At 38.5% G+C, this 20,103-nt stretch overlaps 1 protein-coding gene across 1 annotated transcript in view; it reads right to left on the minus strand.

The window, feature by feature from the left end:
* The window catches only part of LOC124861260 (beta-1,3-galactosyltransferase 1-like), a 176,313-nt gene that overhangs the window by 25,540 nt on the left and 130,670 nt on the right, over positions 1-20,103 (minus strand). Inside the window, exon 3 of the mRNA XM_047354832.1 lies at positions 5,950-6,050. The gene's annotated coding sequence lies outside the window, so the exon portion shown is untranslated. The remainder of the gene's footprint in view (positions 1-5,949; positions 6,051-20,103) is intronic.

Genomic DNA, 20,103 nt, shown 5'->3' on the forward strand with positions numbered 1-20,103 from the left:
TTCTTTTTACTTCTCTTCCAAAGAGTTTCTTTTAAGGCCTCAAGCAAAAGGGCTCCAGGCTTCTTGAAGTTCTTTGGTGTCTCTCTGCTTTTATTGATTTTCAGCTGAGTTGGGACTGATTTAATAGGCTCAGTAATTGGATCACTGAGTGTCAAACACGCTGAGATCAGGTCAGATAAGACAAGGTCAAAAAGAAAGAAGGTTCAAGAGGGAAACCCAGACATCCCTAACCCCAGTTCCTCATAAGGGAACCTAGTAAGGTTCCATGACACAAGGGACGCTTGCTCTCCAGTAAGTTCTAGGTCGGCCCTACCAGTGGGATTCAATTTCAATTCAATTCAATTCAGTTTTATTGATATAGCGCCAATTCACAACACATGTTGTCTCAAGGCACTTCACAACAGTCAGGTACATACATTCCTATTAATCCTAACAATTGAACAGTGCAGTCGGAGTTAGCTTTTTATTCAAATTGGATAAAACGTTTTTCTATCTAAGGATGAGCCCAGAAAACCTCGAAAGAAAGGCATCCTGATCTGATGCCTGATCTGACTCAGCAAAAAAAGCTCTGATCAGATGACGATCTGAGCCCATCTCTGTGGCTGGGCCTAACCACCCTACCAAGGCAGGTCATACAAATCACTTGTAGGGACTAGTAAACAGAGCTGCAAACCATCCTCCCATCGCAAGTGAATAAGATAGTAGCAGGGGTGAAAGTGAGCCGGTACGGTCCGGTACTGCGTACTACTAAAAGATTCTGCACCGGTACACAGTACCGGGAAGAGGGAAGAACGGGTGTCTGCTATGAAGCCGTCATCCAGAACCAGTTACGGCTGCAAAAATTTACGAGCACACAAAGAACATCATATCCGCTACCAATAGGCAGTCTAAAACATAGATATAGCTTTTTTCCCGTCATTCCAAATTGTTTCTGAACTGTTCTGCTATGTTGGAGCGTCGGTGCTCTTTGCTTCTCTCCCCTCGGAGTTTGAGGTTTTTGTGAAAGGCCAGCGTTTAAAACGAGCACCGCTACGTTTAATGTCTGTCTGCTCGCTGCTAAATACTCCGAGAACACGAGAGCGCATGCGCGCTTACCTCCAAAACAGAACGGTTGCCAAGGAGATCGGTGCATTCGATTTAATGGACTGGGAGATTTTACACAGGTGGTGCACAGACATAAAAAACCTCCGCTTGCATTAGGACAGGACGAACAATAAATCACTTACCATCTACAGACTTTTAAATAAAATCGCGAAAACAACCGAATTGTCAAATTTTTAATTTAAATGAAATCAAAACTTGACCAAAAAGCAGAGAACAATAACTTCTTTGTTCAAAAGAAAAGACGGAAACTGAATAAAAGTTATGCATCAGAAAATGGTTTTATCATTGTTTCATACATGGCAGTTCTTTAACAATTGAAATATATATATATATATATATATATATATATATATATATATATAAATATTCTACATTGTCAAGTGATTCTAATTTCTGCCTTATACAGACAGCCTACAGTAAAGTAAAATATTGATACATTTTAATTAGTTTGAGTTTGGACTTTGCTGAGAGAGATTTTGAAGGGGTCACAGATGAGAGTAACAATTAACACACACACATTATATATATATATATATATATATATATATATATATATATACCCATTCCCCCCTCTAGCTCCGCCCCTAAGTATCGGCAAGATTTTAAAACTACTTTCACCCCTGGATAGTAGTGACATAAGACACCAAGGTACTTGTCAGGGTTCGTAAGGGTGCTTAAAATCATTGAAAGTGCTTGAATTTTACTGTGGCAAAAGTGTACAAACCCTGACTTGTACTCCCACACATGTAGAGTTTGAGGCACTACTCAACGTCTCTCAGGTTGAGAACTAGTTCTCCCCAATATCAGAAAAACATGCTACTGCGAGACCATTTCAGAATATTGTGGTGATATCTATTTTTAATCATCACAATTTCCCCAACATTTCCTGAGCTTTAGCATCTCAGCCATTAAAACTACACATATGGTGGGCATCAAGGCAGGGTTGAGCACCTCCAACTGGCTAAATATAGTACTGGGAAGCAGGGTGAGAGCATGTGGCACTTGAAACATGACATTCAACCAAATAGGGCATCTAAGCAGTCCTTTGCAATTGTGATTACAATTTTATTGTGCAGTTCTACTAAGCAATGGCCTTTGAGGTAGAGGAGCTATAGTGTGTTTTCAGACCACAATAGTCGGGGCATCTCCGTCTGATTGAGCAGGGAATGCTGACAAATGTGGCACCTTCATTATGTTTGGATCACTTTCACTCTGCACTTTTTGAAAGCAGACCAAAGTGCCTGGACATACGGTTACAAGAACCTCTCTTTTGGGTTGCTATCAGAAGAAGCTCCTGTTCATGAACAACAAGAGAAGCAGCGATCTATCCAGCATGTTGCTCTGTCTACATGATAAAAATGCATCTGTACAAAGTGAAAGGCTACGAGATGCTGCAGTGGTTAAACAGATGAAGTATTGCAAGGACTTAATAGATCACATCTATGTGCATAAATCATCTTCACTTCCTACCTTTGGTTCACTAGGTAGTGTTTGCCCTTGCTGTAAGCGAACTGGACCATGGTTCAATTGCAGGTGAACTGGGACCATCAGTTCTTTCAAACAAATATAAAACACACAGACTAAGATGTAGAGCCTGTTCTGATGTGAGGTAGAGTTAAGACAAGATTAATCTGACTTAGTGCCCTCAATTTAAAACAGAACAAAACCAGATGAAAGTTCCACAGGAACTAAAGAAAACATTCCTCATGTCTCACTACATATATAAAGCTGATTAATTCTTTCTGAGCATCTAGATAATTTGATTAAAAACATTTTCAATAACTTTATGCCCACATTGTAGCTTCATCACTCAGTTCTGCAGCATTTGGTAGAGCGATGGTGGGACTGACGTCGGTTTAGTAGATCTGCAGCATTTGCCCAGCATATAACAGAATGTGAGAGAAATATGTACTGCGATACATTATCAGTGATGACAGGATGTGATCTAGCTTTGGTCTCATCATTTATGACAGCTGTAAGATAGGGGATCCATCTGAGTGATTAGCAGCAGTACAGGCTGAATGTCGTCTGCGACAGATCGATCTGGGTCGGCCGCCACCACCATCTACCTCCCAATCCCTATCTTCTGTGTGAGTAGGGTCAGAGTAAGGGTATTTTTCTGAATACATTTTCTCAGAAATACTTTGTTTTGCAGAAGTACTCATACATTTTGAACATTTAAATATTATGCCCAATTACAGCAACAAACCTCAGTGCCTCAGACAACTTTCAACCTACCTAGACATAGCTGTCCACCTAAACTGACAGGCTGGGCAAGCAGAGCATCAATGAGATAAATAGCCAAGGGGCCCAAATGTGACTCTGGGAAGCTGAACAGAGCAACAGCTCAGGTGGGAGAATATGTTAACCTAACAACTTTTGATTGAGGACTAATGGAAGAGTGATGAGAAAAAAAGGACCGTGGAAAGAAATATAAGGAATCTCATTTGTACTTTGCAAAGGAACAAAGAAAACATGTAAAAGAAGGTGCTCTGGTCAAATGAAACCAAAATTTAAACGTTAGGCCTACAACATCATGTTTGGATAACTAATAACATCCTTAGAATACCGTGGATGAAACATGATAGCGGCAGCATCATGCTGAGGGGATGTTTGTTGTGATTAAAATATATTTAAAAATAGCATTCAGAAATCATCTCAATCTGTCGACAGGACGTGTGTACTTGAAAAATCTGGCAAGAAAAGAAACATTTTACAAAGAAAGTCATAAAAGTCCTATTAGCCATGAGCGTGTAAGGGACTGAGTTAGGATGTGGAAAGAGTTGTCGGTAAGATAGGCTGTCACATGGGTTCACCTTGCAGAAGGACAATGACCCTTAACATACAGATAAACACACTACTCTGTGTTTATCTGTTACATAAAATCCCAATAAAATACATAAAGGTTTGTGGTAGTCATTGCAAGGCCAAAGTAAATATTAAAATAAATCTGTAAAAAAAATTTCATTTAGCAGCAAGTAAAATATTTCCTTTTAGTGGACCAAAAACAATAGAAAAATATAGTTGGGTTGTAAATTGTTGCAACCAAAAAAGCTTTCTCCAATTTGCGATCTGTCTTTGACTGACTGCACAAAAGCCACAAAGAAAGCAGAACCATTGTACTGCTAGATAATGGAATTTGGGGTAATTAAAAATAAGATGTGATGAAAAAAGTCCCTTTCAGATCCTAAATTAAAATGTAACAATGCTGCTTAATCGAACTTTAAAATTATCTCTTCAAATCCCAAAGACTGAGTTATCTTTAAGTGTGTTGGTTCAGCCTCTACCAGCAACTATCATGTTTTTTCAGTTCTGATGGCACAATAAAAAGGCAGGTATGGATGTGAATTTAAAAAAAGGCATAAACACACACTGGGTTTTTTCTGGAATATGACGGCATACCTAAAACCTACATGGATCCAAATATGATGAGATAAAACAGAATATGAAGTGATATGATACAAAGCGAAGACAGCTGCAGTGGTGGGCAGTCTGATCTGAGAATATGTTGATCAGCAGAATATGATGCCAATTAGAACGTGCTGAGAATGGTGCACAAAAGCTTAAAACACTGAATGAGTTTAAATAGCCTGCATGAGGAAGGTGACAGAGCTCAGCCCTTTAGGATTTCTCCACAGGAAAGTCCCGACTTGGCATAGGCAGTGCTCAAGTGAATGCTACAAGTTGGAAGCCATGTCACTTTGGTTCCACAATCTCCACAGCATGCTGTAAAAGCACACACAGCCTGTGATCTTGACGGATTGGCTTGTATGATGAGAAAGGACAACATGATTCATACCGAGAGGCTCGTGGTTACGTGTTTATTCTGGAACTATCACTATAAAGGGGTATAGAGATGTAATCCTGGATCCTTATTTACTTAAAGCCACGGACTTTTATTGCATCATAGAAACAAGGCAGACATGGGGGTATTACTGAGTGACAACGGCATCAGGATACAGTCATGCTGAAAAGAAGTTTATGTATTTTGTACATGTCTCAGGTTGTAAGGGTTTTTACTATTTGTTTAGATTATATAGTTTTGTAAAGTTGAGGTTAGATTTAAATGTTTTAAACCTGAGTGCCGCAGACCGTTTACAGTCATATTGAATAAAGTAGAATATTATTGAAAAGTTCATTTATTTCAGTAACTCAATTCACTGAGTAAAACACATTATATAGACCATTTAGACACAGACTGATGTTTTAAAGGCTCTATTTCTGTTATAATTATTTTTCACTTACAGCTAATTAAAACAATACATTTAAGATCAGAATATTGCATCAGACCAATAAAAAACAATGTAATGCAGAAATGTGGGCTTAATGAAAAGTATGTCAATACCTGCTTGAAAATTATTTTTGAAAGGTACTTTTAATCTGACAAATGAGTCTCATCGGAATGCATATTCTAATTTATTGAATATGACTGTATATGTTGTTACCCTTGAATTGACAGAAAGCTAACAATTTTTCTTTACCACAACCGTAAGTCAACTAAATGTTTTAATTGTTCCTTAAAATAGAACTGAAATTTACTATTTATTAAAATGGCTAAATTGTTCTCAGAAATATTGTTTAAAAAGAAAGACGATGTTCACAAACATTAGCACTGGCTTTTACATCTAGTGTAACACAGCTAGTAATACCAGGCACAGCTTTAAAAAACACATTTCTCATACTAGCTGTTGTTTGTAACTGCTTACTACTGTTACAAGTCAGTAAGTCATTTTCAACAGGTTTTGCAGCTAAATATGAACAAAAATCCAACCATCTCTTTTAGAAAATCTCTATATTGGCCTCACTTTAAATTAATCTCTTAAATAAAAAAGACCCATGTCTTACCATCAAAGCTGAAAGTGTGAGGTTGTGCGTCCATGTCCGATTCTTCTTGCAACCTTTGGGAGGGCACTTTAGTCCAACTCTTAGCTTGCAGTTGAGAGGAGCTGCGGGGAAAAGGGAGAAGCAATAAGTAATTGTACAACTTCTATCTTCTTTTCCCAAACATCACACATGTATGCATAACTACATTAACAGTGCAGATGCCCTTAAAATGGGTGTTTTTTTCAACTGGCATTGTACCTAAATCACATCAGGACTTTATAAACGTTGCTCAAAGTGCTTTAAAACAGATTGTTTCAGTAAACCAAAGCAGCAAGCCAAGTTTGAGACTTTCTGCCACAACATAAAAACGAAGATTCATTTGTAAAGTAAGTCATAGAGAAACACAGAATACAGCATGTGAAGAGGAGTGCACGGAAAGATGTAATGAGGGGTTAAGGGGGCTGAACTATGAACACCAATGAATCAGTTTTAATCTGTGTGAACCAGAGACTCAAACGTCTGGACAGAATAGACTTGAATCTCTCTCCATTAACTCAGCTTGGACTTGTCTGTGACTCGAATCTCATGAACAATCTTTACCCACATGTAGTTTTTTATTTAATCCCACCATCAAGCAGCATTTGCAGTTAGTAATGAATAGATCACATCTCTCACAGATACTCACATTCTCCTGTTAAAGGGTGTGTTTGATTTATTAACCAGGACGTGTTTGTAGCAGCATCATGGTGACCACATACAAGTCTCTCAAACTCAACTCTGTATTACTTGACTTTAGGTTGTTTTCTAAATACATTAAACTAGCAAACGTCATTACGAAGACACTTATAGTTCTCCAAAATAAAAGCATTTCCTGTATGATCTGAACAAACTTTAGATGGATACATTTTATATCATTAGGTTTTTCTAAAAATGTATGACAGTTTATACATGTTATATTGAATATTATTTAAAAAATCATGTTAATGTTCTGCCCTGCGATGGACTGGCGACCTGTCCAGGGTGTACCCTGCCTCTCGCCCATAGACTGCTGGAGATAGGCACCAGCTTCCCTGTGACCCACTATGGAATAAGCGGTAGAAAATGACTGACTGACTGATGTTAATGTTCATAAATTAGTTATAAAGATAATCTGAATTCAAAGCATGTGAATATGCTCTGAAAATGTTTATTTTTAGTCATTAGTGACTTGAGATTTGACTTGGGGTTAGGGCAGAAGACTAGACTCAGACGTTCCTCTGAAAGACTGAAAACTCGACTGACGGCTGCCCTTCAAACACTTGAGACTTGACTTGAGCTTGGGGTGAGAGACCTGAGAGTCTCAGGTGTGACCTGAATGTAGAACCAAGGACCTCTTTACACAACACGGCAACAGTTTGTGTAATTCCCGCGCCACACCACTAGTAGTCAGTATGTTCTTTGAAACTCAACAACATGTAATAAACACTTCTTACAATACAGGGGAGAAAATGAAACTTTTCTATTTTCACCAGACGTGTAAACTGTCTAATTCTTGTGAAGTGCGAACCTGCAACATGCTGCTAACAGGAAATTAAAACAAGTTTTATATCTCATGACAGATATTACAGTCTCAAAATATATGCATTGTAAATTTAATCAGGTTCTGTTCAGAGACATTTAACTTTTTCTTACACTCCAACCAGAGAAAGCTTTTGTTTCCACTATACAGTCAGCAAGTCTGCATTGTAACTTTCATTAAATCACTAATTAAAAACACCCATAATCAATGCTCCACGTCTCTAGATCATCTTATCACTGGCTTAATTACAGCTGATTGCGCTTTGTAGCAGAGCTCATTGCAACTTCATTTTAATTAACACAAGAATTGATAGATATACTCACTGCAAGGATTTCAAGATTGAGAGATGAAATTTAGCTGGTTAAGCTTATTGGTTCTGAGGTTTGACAGCAGTTGTATTTTATTTATTTATTTAATGCATTACTTTTATAAACAGATAGGATTCGTAGTGTGTAATAAATTTAAGAGTTAGTTCAGAGGATTAACCACCTTTTAGCGTCCACACAAAGACAATGTAGTGCATGAGACAGAAAAATAATCTGTAGTTTAAAAAAATCTAAACTTTAGTCTAAAAACTCCAGTGCCGTTTTTTTTGCCTTCAGAAGCAACCAGATTAGAAAATAAGAGTCTGACTGTGTGTAACGTGTTCTCAGTGTAAATATAGATGTTCTGTGAAGGCCTCAACTGACGGGTTTGACCCAGCATACTGAGTTAAGTTTATAACCGGAAAATGGGTGGGATGAACTGTAACCTGGATTACTAAACAAGAAACATATACTTATGATACATAAGATTTCTGTTTTTAGTTTAATTTTAAATTAGAAACTATAAGAATAAAAAGACAACAACCCCATAATATCTAATAAGACTTTTAGGGGCCAAACAATTTTATTTTCAATATAGAAAAAAGCTACAATTTTGATTATTTTGATCATTAATGCTGAATCACATTAGCAAGAAAATTCAAAGTAGAACTAACTACAAAGTTCTAATCTGACTATATTCACTGTATGTGTGAACTTTGGTAGCGCTTGCTGGTGCTACTACTGAGCATGCCTACCGACACCAACATCTAAACAGGATCTTTTTACCATCTAATGTTCTATGCGGTGGAAGTCTGATCAGGTCGTTGGTTGGTTCAAAATGGCCGAGGCTCTTGCTAGAAAGAGCCTCGGCCATTTTGAACCAACATTCTCTAACATCAATTAATGCTTAGTTCAGCCTAACAACATGAACCAAGCCTTTAAAGAAATAACTCAACCGTTCAAAGCGTGTGGTTTCCACCGCACTATTTAAAAGACTCACACACACAACCTCCAAAGCGTGATTCAGGCAAAGCCCCTGGAAATGCAAAAACAATGACACCTGAATCTGAGTGTGGCTGGTGTGGGTAATGAAATCATCCCTAGTGAAAGGTAGCAGTGAGAGTTTCATTGTATCATTTTAATGAGTCATGCTGTCATGCTTCAGTAAGTGATGGGCTGTATACTGGGCTCGCTCGCAGCTTTTACAGCCAGGAGTTAAGAATCTGCTGTTTATAGTCAACATAGCTATGATGCACATTTGTAGCACACACCCCGCTGTTGTTTTAGTGCCTGCAAAAAATCTTTATGATCCATAAATCTGATGTATCGGCTGATATGAGCAGCAGATGGTACAGAACTTGCAGTTATCCATCTCCCAAATGCCAAGTTATGCTTTCCTTTATCGAGTGCGGCGACTATTTGTCCCCTCTGTTCACAAAGATCCAAATAGATATCTTAAACGTGAATTACAAAGTGTTTTACAGATCCACTCCAAGTCAAACAATAATGAAAAATTTCATTAAATGTTATAAGATTCAGAAAAACAGCAAGGCTTGATATCTTCCAAGACTCATAATCGAATAATTTCTTGTACGGCTATCGGTTTTCATAAAGGAGGGAGCCGCTGAGCGAGAACATCCTCCACACAGCAGATTAGCAACGCATATCAAAGAAGTAACCATGTCTACAGCCATTAATTAGGAAAATGACTTTCCAAATATGCTTCTTTTAAGGTTTCCATCTGAAGATAAAATTAAGCCTGTTGCTTAATTAATTTGGGGTGGGGGGGTTCACTGCAGAAATGAATTACCCTTTGCGAGTAATACATCTGAAACACTTTACTTCCAAATGACATCATGGAAAAATCTAAATAAATCAGCCACGATACCAGGAAGAGAATTGTGGGCGTTCATATGTCTGGTTTAGTTTTGGTACAATTTCCAGATTTCCATAGGTGCCATATCTATCTTTGTTCAAACAATGATATAGCATAAACAGCATGGGAATGTCCACCCATCATAATGTTCAGGAAGGAAATAGGTTCTTTGTTCCAGCGATAAATATGTTTTCGTATGAAATGTCCATATCAAATGGAAAAGACCTTGTAAAAATGCTGGGTACATCTGGTAAGAGAATGTGACTATGCACAGTGAAATATCAACATAGACTTAATGGTCGATTAGAGTTCACAAATGTACTATGGCACAAAGACCCTCATTTTGGTAGCAATGTCCTGTATAAGGACATTTATTTGGCCATAAACAAAGGGGTCTTTCAAATGGACTATGACCCAAAGGATTTATGCAAAGAGGCTTAAAGTCAACAAAGTCAGTGTTTGGAGTGACCATCACTTTGCTCTGATCACAGTCCTGTAGAAAATTATTCAGCAGAGCTGAAAATGTGTGTGTGAGCAAGGCGAACTACCCGGTTACAGCAGTCCTATGAAGAGGAATGGGCCAAAATTACAGTCATCTATACCCAAAGAATTTGACCTAAGGCATACAGTGAATTGTACAAAATATAAAGAAAACATTTATAAAATTGTGAAGAAAAAAAAAAAAAAAACAAGTCTCCAAAAAATACTTTATCATTATTCTGGCATTTAGCAAATACAAATAATCCGGTAATCCTCACTGACCTACAAGATGAAAGGTCTACCTTTATTTAATGTGAGAAACGGTTAAAATAATACTGGTTCTGTATATACAGTTTATATAAATGTCAAGATTCAAAACCGAACAATTTGTTTTTTTGAGAATCATGTAGAGTAGCACTCAGCATTGTAGTCTGAGTGGCAGGACGAAGCCCAACAGATTTACTTTCACAAGTGGAGCATTATGACTAACTCTATAATGCTCTGCTTGAGATATATATATATATATATATATATATATACACAGGGGTTGGACAATGAAACTGAAACACCTGGTTTTAGACCACAATAATTTATTAGTATGGTGTAGGGCCTCCTTTAGCCGTCAATACAGCATCGATTCATCTTGGGAATAACATATACAAGTCCTGCACAGTGGTCAGAGGGATTTTAAGCCATTCTTCTTGCAGGATAGTGGCCAGGTCACTACGTGATACTGGTGGAGGAAAACGTTTCCTGACTCGCTCCTCCAAAACACCCCAATGTGGCTCAATAATATTTAGATCTGGTGACTGTGCAGGCCATGGGAGATGTTCAACTTCACTTTCATGTTCATCAAACCAATCTTTCACCAGTCTTGCTGTGTGTATTGGTGCATTGTCATCCTGATACACGGCACCACCTTCAGGATACAATGTTTGAACCATTGGATGCACATGGTCCTCAAGAATGGTTCGGTAGTATTGGGCCATGGGAATGCCATGATATGGCAGCCCAAACCATCACTGATCCACCCCCATGTTTCACTCTTGGCATGCAACAGTCTGGGTGGTACGCTTCTTTGGGGCTTCTCCACACCGTAACTCTCCCGGATGTGGGGAAAGCAGTAAAGGTGGACTCATCAGAGAACAATACATGTTTCACGTTGTCCACAGCCCAAGATTTGCGCTCCTTGCACCATTGAAACCGACGTTTGGCATTGGCATGAGTGACCAAATGTTTGGCTATAGCAGCCCGGCCGTGTATATTGACCCTGTGGAGCTCCCGACGGACAGTTCTGGGCATGCTCCTGATGAGATGAAGGATGGTCTCCTGAGGGATCTCCTCCCAGACCTGGACTAAAGCATCCGCCAACTCCTAGACAGTCTGTGGTGCAACGTGACGTTGGTGGATGGAGCGGGACATGTCCCAGATGTGCTCAATCGGATTCAGGTCTGGGGAACGGGCGGGCCAGTCCATAGCTTCAATGTCTTCATCTTGCAGGAACTGCTGACACACTCTAGCCACATGAGGTCTAGCATTGTCCTGCATTAGGAGGAACCCAGGCCCAACCGCACCCGCATATGGTCTCACAATGGGTCTGAGGATCTCATCTCGGTACCTAATGGCAGTCAGGCTACCTCTGGTGAGCACATGGAGGGCTGTGTGGCCCTCCAAAGAAATGCCACCCCACACCATTACTGACCCACTGCCAAACCGGTTATGCTGAAGGATGTTGCAGGCAGTAGATCACTCTCCACGGTGTCTCCAGACTTATAATAACAGTCATTATAACACATTCCCACCCTCATGCGCACACATAAAAACACTCACACCAACACACACAACTTAAAGACACACAACAGTGGACGTCGTACAATTACTCACACTCCCCATATGTACATACTCTATACTCCCAGATCCAGGTAACAATACCCCAGAGGGGGAGAGGGTCTGCCACGCACCCCCACCCAGAACCCTCAATGTCTACATGCAACTTAACACTTAGAGGTGGGCGCAGGCACCTGAGGTGAGGTTAATAAAATACACTCTCCTCTGGATGCCATTAAGCATGCCCACCCCCAAGGCACTACATGTGCATGTCATGAAAATGTTATGAGTGAGAGTGTCTAAGTTGTACATTAAAACTGGGGCCCAGGCTGGCATGGGACCGGCAAGATGGTAAACCCTCTAGGCACTCCAATGACGCACACGCACCCCAAGGACCTACACCGAAATATTCCTATCACAAGCCATTCATGTTTGGCAATTTTGAATCAGTGTAGGCCGATTCATGTGGGTGACAACATTTCCCTTATTCTAGTTTCTGACTGTGAAGGAGAACAATACAACTTTTGGTCTAAGCATAAACCGGCTGTTTTATTATCTTCCACTCTGCGCGTTATGCACATTCACTGTAAAAAAACACTTAGATTTCTTATAAGAACTCTCATGTGTGTTGAATACTATTCCTCAATCCACTGACTTTCACTCTTCACACCATGTTTAACAGTTATGCTGACCATCAAAGTTATGGCCTCCTATGACATACAGAATGTTCCATTTATTAGGTTGAAAGAAGAGCTCGTTTATGGGGTTATAACATTTCTTGCAAAGCTTGGCATTAATGTATTTTAATATTCAAAAGGCTGGGTACATAGGTTGAGTTTCACCTCCAAAAGGTCCTGAAGCCAGAGCTCTTCAGTGCCACTGATCAAAACTGCTACAACAATTGCCTCTGACTAAGGACAAGAAGAAAAGCAATGACCTAAAGCAAAATAAAGATTTTCTTCAACCATAAAGTTTATAAAGTTAACAACAGTCTGATAAAATTGACTACCTGCTTTATATTGAGTCTGTATACGTTTTACTAGAAAAACTGCTTTAACCCAAGATAATTTCACCCATTTCTTTCCATTAAGACACTGGGTTAAATTATTATTCCACCCCAGCCAATGGAGAACCAGACTGAACTTCACACAGGGCAAAGAACTGTTGAAGAACTGTGAATCCCAAAATGCATAGATATAAAAAGAAAACACAGCGTAGCATTCTCCCCATTTTCCCACAGCAAATACTGCATTGGGGATGCCACGCTCATGAACATCTTGATTTCGCTGTTCAAGTAAAAGACTGCATCTTCCAAGAAAAACCTTGGATTTAAAATAAAGTATGGCCTGCTGTCCAGTGATCAGACCCTGGCTGAAAATAACACTTGCCGCCTGAAACTGCTGTCTAAGCAGAAATAATTTGAGATTCTCCAAGAAGAGACGAGTCTGCAGTGGTTTCCCCTCCACTGCCCTTAAAAAAAGACTGCATAGGAACTGCAGCTCCACAAGCTGAACATGTCCGCCAGTCCAACCAAATGCCCACTCCAGCTGCTAGACCGAGAGCGGCTACTACATCTCTCTGGCATTCCTGCTTAAAGTCCACATGCTCCACCATTCATTAGAGTTGTCACAATAAGAGGTAGTGTCTGGGCAGAAAAAATTTATTAAATGATTATCATAAAAAAATTTAAACATTGTTTATTTCATTGCATTTTGCTTTTCTGTGCTTTAAATTCTTCAGAAAAATATATGACTGCATAGTCCTCAAAAACTGGCGAGATGGCAGTGTTTTACTCTGTCTGCTAATGCTATGACGGTAGCCACCATTAGTTCTTCTGTGTTTTCAACAACTCGTTCTGTTTGCACAATGATTGGTGTGGTCGGCGCAGCAGCCTTTATTTTCTTGTTGCTAGTTGAGCAGCTAATTCTGGATGTGATATCACCAGACATCTGCCAAATTGTGAGTCCATACATGATTTTCACTGCTATCTTGATCACTGCTAATCCATGACTCCATTCAATCATCACTGTAATGCTAGTTAAAAACACATTTGGAATCATTTGTCTAAAATGTAATTGATTTCTAATTTAGCAAATGATTTTGGAAACATTATTTTTAAAAGTATTTTATTTTCCTATCTGCTTTGCATTGTGCACTAGTTGTTAGAGCACCTAGCAACTGTTGTTCTTTGTTAGCTTTCAGAGCTAATTTAATCTCATTCCTAATTCCCCAAAACAAACCTTGGTTTGTAAACATACATATTCACACTGAACTGTGATATTCCTGCATTGTTTTTTTTTTAGTAATTGGAGTTTGAGTTAAAAATGTTTTTTTTTGCATCCATCATTATTATTCTTCCATTTATTAATTTTCCTTTTCTTCATTTTTTACTTTGTAGTTTAATTAAATGTTACTAGCCCACTCAAAGAGTTTTCTGACTAAAGTACTTTAACTGAAAGTTGAAGTCTTTTGTTAAGAAATTGTTGTACTTTGGAGAGAAGCTGTTTGTGTTTGAGAACACCAGTACATAAATTCACTCTTTCATTTGTTGTTCTATAACACCACACCTCACCAGGCAGGTATTCATAAAACAGTAACTGACAGAGACTGAGAGCTGTTTGGCTGTTAATGCCTGATAATGAGGTGCTGCTCTGATTTGGTGACTTTGATTAAAAATCACTAATTGTATAAATAAGTGTCCTTGGCAGTTATTAATAGCTATTAATAGCCAAATCAACCTATTGTTGGACAATAATTATAAATTGTCACTTTGTAGATCTTAGAAGCACCTTTAAAAGGGTATCTAAGCTGCTACTGAAAGTACTGAAAAGTAAGTAGGACGTAACTGAAGGGGAAGGAAAGTTATGCGGTATTCATACATTTCTAAACTAAAACTTTTACAGTGTAAACATGCCTTTCTTTATTCAGCACTACTAAGGTAGTGACCAAATTGATCCTCTATTTTCATACAATTACAGCTTCTAGTCTTTTAGCGTTTGCCTCTACCAGCTTTTCTCATCTACAGTCTTTTGCCAATTGAAACACAAATTTTGCCCATTATTCTTTGCAAAAGAACCCAGACTTACTCCTATGGATGGAGGATATCTCTGAACCCCAGCTTTCAGGTAATGCTACATATTCTTAGTAGGATCAAGGTCTGGATTTTGACCAGGCCATTTTAACTCATGAATATGTTTTTATCTAAACAACAAACACTAAAGCAGATGTATTTATACTGAGATTAAACCATAGGCTGAAGGCTATTGGTTGCACAGGATTTTAATTAAGGGTGTCTGAGTAAAAGGTGCTGAAGACCAATGCATGCCACACTTTTGGATTTTTATTTGTAAACAAATGTGAAAATGTTCCAGGGGTTTGCCTGTGGCAGGAACTGAATATAGACCTGGCTTAGGGAGCTTGTCTGCCATGACAAAGGAAGCTGGCTGGGACAGCAGGACGAGATGTGGGCTATAATTCAATCCTCACAGTTTTTAAATCTTTTACTCAGTGTTGTTGTTTACAGATTTCAAATTTTAAGGTAGCCTATGCAAGGAGTTCAGGGAGAATACAAGAAATAAACAACCACCAACAGGAAGTTGCACAATGTAGACTGCTGGGAGATGGAATGAACCTCTGAAAACTAAACGTCTACATTCAATGACAGGAAGCATAATGTTAACAATTCATATGTCTTATTATGTAACTGCTGTGGATAACAAAGCTATTGAGCTTAGTACAACAGCAAATATCCAACTGATGAAAAGCACATTTTAATGGTTTTCATATGCAATTCTAATAAAACTTCTAACAATTCTAGAGGTAGCAGTCATTCAGGTGCCTGTTATCAGAGTGGTGTTCAAGGCATCTCTTCAAATCTCTAGCTCCTCTTATTGCCACTTTGCTTAAATCAGTTCAAGCATTTTGTCATAATACTGATACCAATTCTTTAACCATGAGATACAAACTTGTTGTTCAGATTCACCTGAATGCATAAATCATTCAACACCAAAGCAGTGAAGCAAACAAGGTCACTTAGGCACACTGATCTGTGCCTGACTGCACACTCAATGAACAGAGCAGCCCATAATGTTCTAAACCTTTACAGTCTGAAATAAACAGCAGAGACAATGCTAAACCCATTTTCTCAAAGCTGTGTAGCTGATTATGCTTTCTAAAGCAAGACCAATTAGTGAGACCCATCAAGCTGTGCTGCTGAGAATCCTCATTTAGATTTAATTACATGATAGAAGTACGGTAGCCAGCAAGAGAGGGTGAGATAAAAAATGAATGTTTATCAAACGATGTCCTGGTTCTGAATCTTGTGGTTAATTTGTCACTATCCTTATTCTGCAAGTGAAAAAAATGCAGAACGACAGGCTATTATTTTAAGAGCGAAATGTAAATTAGTTTTTAATTTACAAAGAAAGTTCTTTGATTATTTTTGGTTGCACACAGGCACATTAGAAACTTGGTTTAAAGCTTATCCTCTTTCTGTCATTGGGTTTACATTGCCAGTGGTTTGAGTAAAACCCATTCCACCATAGGACCGGTGCAGCTCGCAATCATTTAGTCCACTATGATCTTCTCTGTAAAGCAACGTATTCAAGAGTCTAAACTGAGAAACATCTGGTCCAAACAGGAACAATGATCACAAGGACAACAGCAAATCTACAATCGAATGGCTGAAAAAGAAAAGCATCAAAATGTTGCAATGGCCTAGTCAAAGTCTAGACTGAAACTTGACTGAAATGCTGTGGTGGGAAGCCGTGCATAAACAACGTGAAGCAAAATTGTAGAGCCAGTGGACCAAAACGACTACAAGATGATGTGAGAGACTAACGAGATGATTACTTCATGTTGCTGCTGGTAAAGATGCTTCTACAAGCTTTTAAATCGTTATTGTGGTTTTACTTTAGTGATGACAATACAGTAGGTTCCGGTTTTGTCAAATTTTAAGACCATTTGTTTCAAATAGGAACACAACTGTAAAAATGCTCCCTTACTTTGGTGAAGGGAGCAAAAACAAAGCTTTTTATCAAGGGTAACCAAGTAAAAGAGGTCGAATACATATTAACACCAGATTTATTTTGGATTTTATTTGTCACAACTTTACTTTACTAACCAAGTATCATTGTCCTCCCACCTCAATTATGTGCTACTTTGTGTTGAAATACAATAAAATTTCTGTTTGTAATGTGGCAAAATGGAAAAGGCAAAGGGTAATGAATAGTTGTGGAATGCTCTGTACATCTCAATGTCAATTATCAAGAGTTTATCTTTTTTTCCCCACAGTTGTGGGAACGGTTTGCTTCCAGAACAACCTGGTATTTGCATCCAAACCCACAACCATGATCAATTCCCACATGTGTAACTCTTAGAGGGCTTTTTAGTTCTTTGACCTTTTGTTCACCAATCAGTTTTTCTTAATGGAGCCCAAAACTTTCAACAGTCCTTTTTTTAAAAACAAAATTTGACTGTTGTAAAAACATCTTTGACAAAAATACTTCAGTGAAAATAGTGGACCCAATGTTTCTTTATATGTAAACCACTTTTCCACAAGTAAAAATACCTTAAAGTAACATCTTAATACTATTTTAGGCAAGTTTTATGCACAGTCTATGAAATTAAACATTGTTGCTGCAATAAAATAACAAATTAATATGCAGATATAAATTATATGGGTTTAAGTTGAAAAACATTGCTGACAAGCCAATCAAACATAAGCATACTGACAACATTATTCAGTCTCATTCACCATTTCAGTTTACTAATTACAGTTAAAAATGCTATAAACATTTATTATAAACTTTTATTTTACAGAGACACTGAAAACCTCAGCTTCTTGCCGATGTTTGCTTTAATAGTGCTTCCTTAAAAAGACTGAAGGGTTGTTCTTGTCTAGGACCCGATATAAAAAATAAATCAAGCAGATTTAATCAATTTTTAAAACAGTTGAACATTCACTGGATGTCTCCTCATTTGTTCAACATACACAGCTGACTGACAGCTCTCAGAAAGAGTTGGGGCAGTGGTTGTGCTACTTTGTGCTCCATCAGTATGTCTGTCTCTGGTATCTTATTGAAATAAATTTAAGTTCAAGCAACAGAAATGGTATGATTGAACCCTTGGGGGGATTTGAACCCATGACCTTTTAACCCTGGTATAACTTGAAACCAGAAACAGAACCATGTCAACTGTGGGTCTATAAAACAGTTTATTTTTCTGCTGTTATTCCCTTTGGACAGTAATGTTTGGATGCTGAGAAGTTGAGGTTAGCTAGTTAATGAGTAAGTTTCTGTGCCCCACAGTACGCTGCTTATTTGAAAGACAGACACTGTAACCCCATGCAGTTTGTTGCCAAAGTTTGCTTTAAAACAACTTTAACTTGATGGACTTCAGCCTGTAGCTTCACTAGTAGCTGAGCCCAACTAACTGGAAACCAGAACCATGTCTGCTTTCAGTTTATAAAAGTTCATTAATAAGAAAACTTATAGAGAGACTAAGCTTAGACAAGCCTTACTGGCTAACATGCTATTTTATAGAACAATTGACACCTTTGTTTTGCCTTCACTGATAAACATAAAACAATCTCAAAGCCACTTTTTAAGACTAAGTCTTACCCTTAAATATGTGGCTGAAATCTTTTGGTGCTTATACAGGTTAATTAATCCAAAAATATTTCATATATTTTTAAATTAGTAAGCTTTCTGGATTTAAGTGCACACCAAGCTAAAGTGTAAACACAAAAATCATGGGAATAATTTTAACCCTGTTTACTTCTTGCAGTTTGACCTTAGCTCCATTTTAAGGCCCATTCCCTTTAATGAGATTTGTTATACTGATTCTTCATCCACGGCATACACAGATGAACTGAAGTCAAAGTGGAGCAAATCAGGCCTGGATCTGAACGGAGACACCATAATGAACCCGAGTTTGTGGCCTCTGCTGCAGGAGAGCTCCACGCCTCGCCACTAACCTGCTGTGTACTAATGACTGTACAGATCAATCTCTGCTGCTACCTCCAACATAGATACACAAACACGGATATGGAAACATGAATACATATGCAGACAGGCACTGTTGTCATTAAATTTCCCTAGACCCCACTAATGGCCAATTATTTCAGATATGTTTCCATGGGTAAATCTAACAAGCATGATCGCTGCTAATACCCAGCAGACTTTATCTTGTGGAAAAAGTTTCTTCTTAGACATTTCATACCAAAAAGGACTAATGGTCACTATTTTCACTGTTGACATTCCAACAGAACAAGGGATCCAAATGCAAAAGTAAAATTGAGACGTTCAGTTGTCCCAAGGAATTAGTATAATGTTTTCTACAAAGGGAAAGTTTTCTCTGGTCCTATGGAACACAAAGTAGTGCAACCACTCTCCTACATGTTGCTACATGCTGTCAGACAGCTGGTTAAAGCAAAGTTGGAAATGGCTCAGTGGAAATGTTTCCCAGAAAGCCACTGGTTGGAAAAAAAAGTGAAGTAGGAACATAAGAAACTAGAGAAATACCAAAGACTCAAAGGATATAGAGATGTTATGGAGAGCCAGAGGAACAACAAAGGAACCGAGCTGGAATTAAGTGTATGAAGTTTGCCCACTTTTATTTGCTTTTTATTTAGGTTGATTAAACAGTTAAATATGTCTTTGAAGGAATCAACTTTAAAGGGAAAATATTATAGAGGAACAATTCTAAACAATTTTCTCCTAACCATGGAGACTTTCCTGTATTTTCAGCATTTACACCAGTTCCTGCTCAACATGCTTCCATATGTGTGGAGTAAGCACTGCAGAATGTGCATGTGTGACTCATTTTAAGCAAGTGATTCATTTGTGGAGAGGGTGTCCATCTCCACAGACTACTCACCATCTTCCAACAACACTTCCTTTATTTGGTGGCCCGGTCCAAACAGTCTCTTTCATCAACACTTCCACAAAGCAACAAAAGCCAACAGTACAGGAGCATAAAAACAACTGGCCACGACATGCCTACATGCGGAACGATGCCTGGAGTGTGCTCAGCTCATTAGCTGCTGAGATGCTGCACAGGATGTTTGACTGCTCTTTGAACACATGGCTGTGTCACATTCTGGACCGCCGTTGACATATTGGTGACAT

The sequence above is a fragment of the Girardinichthys multiradiatus genome, chromosome 24, assembly GCF_021462225.1.
Source record: "Girardinichthys multiradiatus isolate DD_20200921_A chromosome 24, DD_fGirMul_XY1, whole genome shotgun sequence".
NCBI classification, from domain to species: domain Eukaryota; kingdom Metazoa; phylum Chordata; class Actinopteri; order Cyprinodontiformes; family Goodeidae; genus Girardinichthys; species Girardinichthys multiradiatus.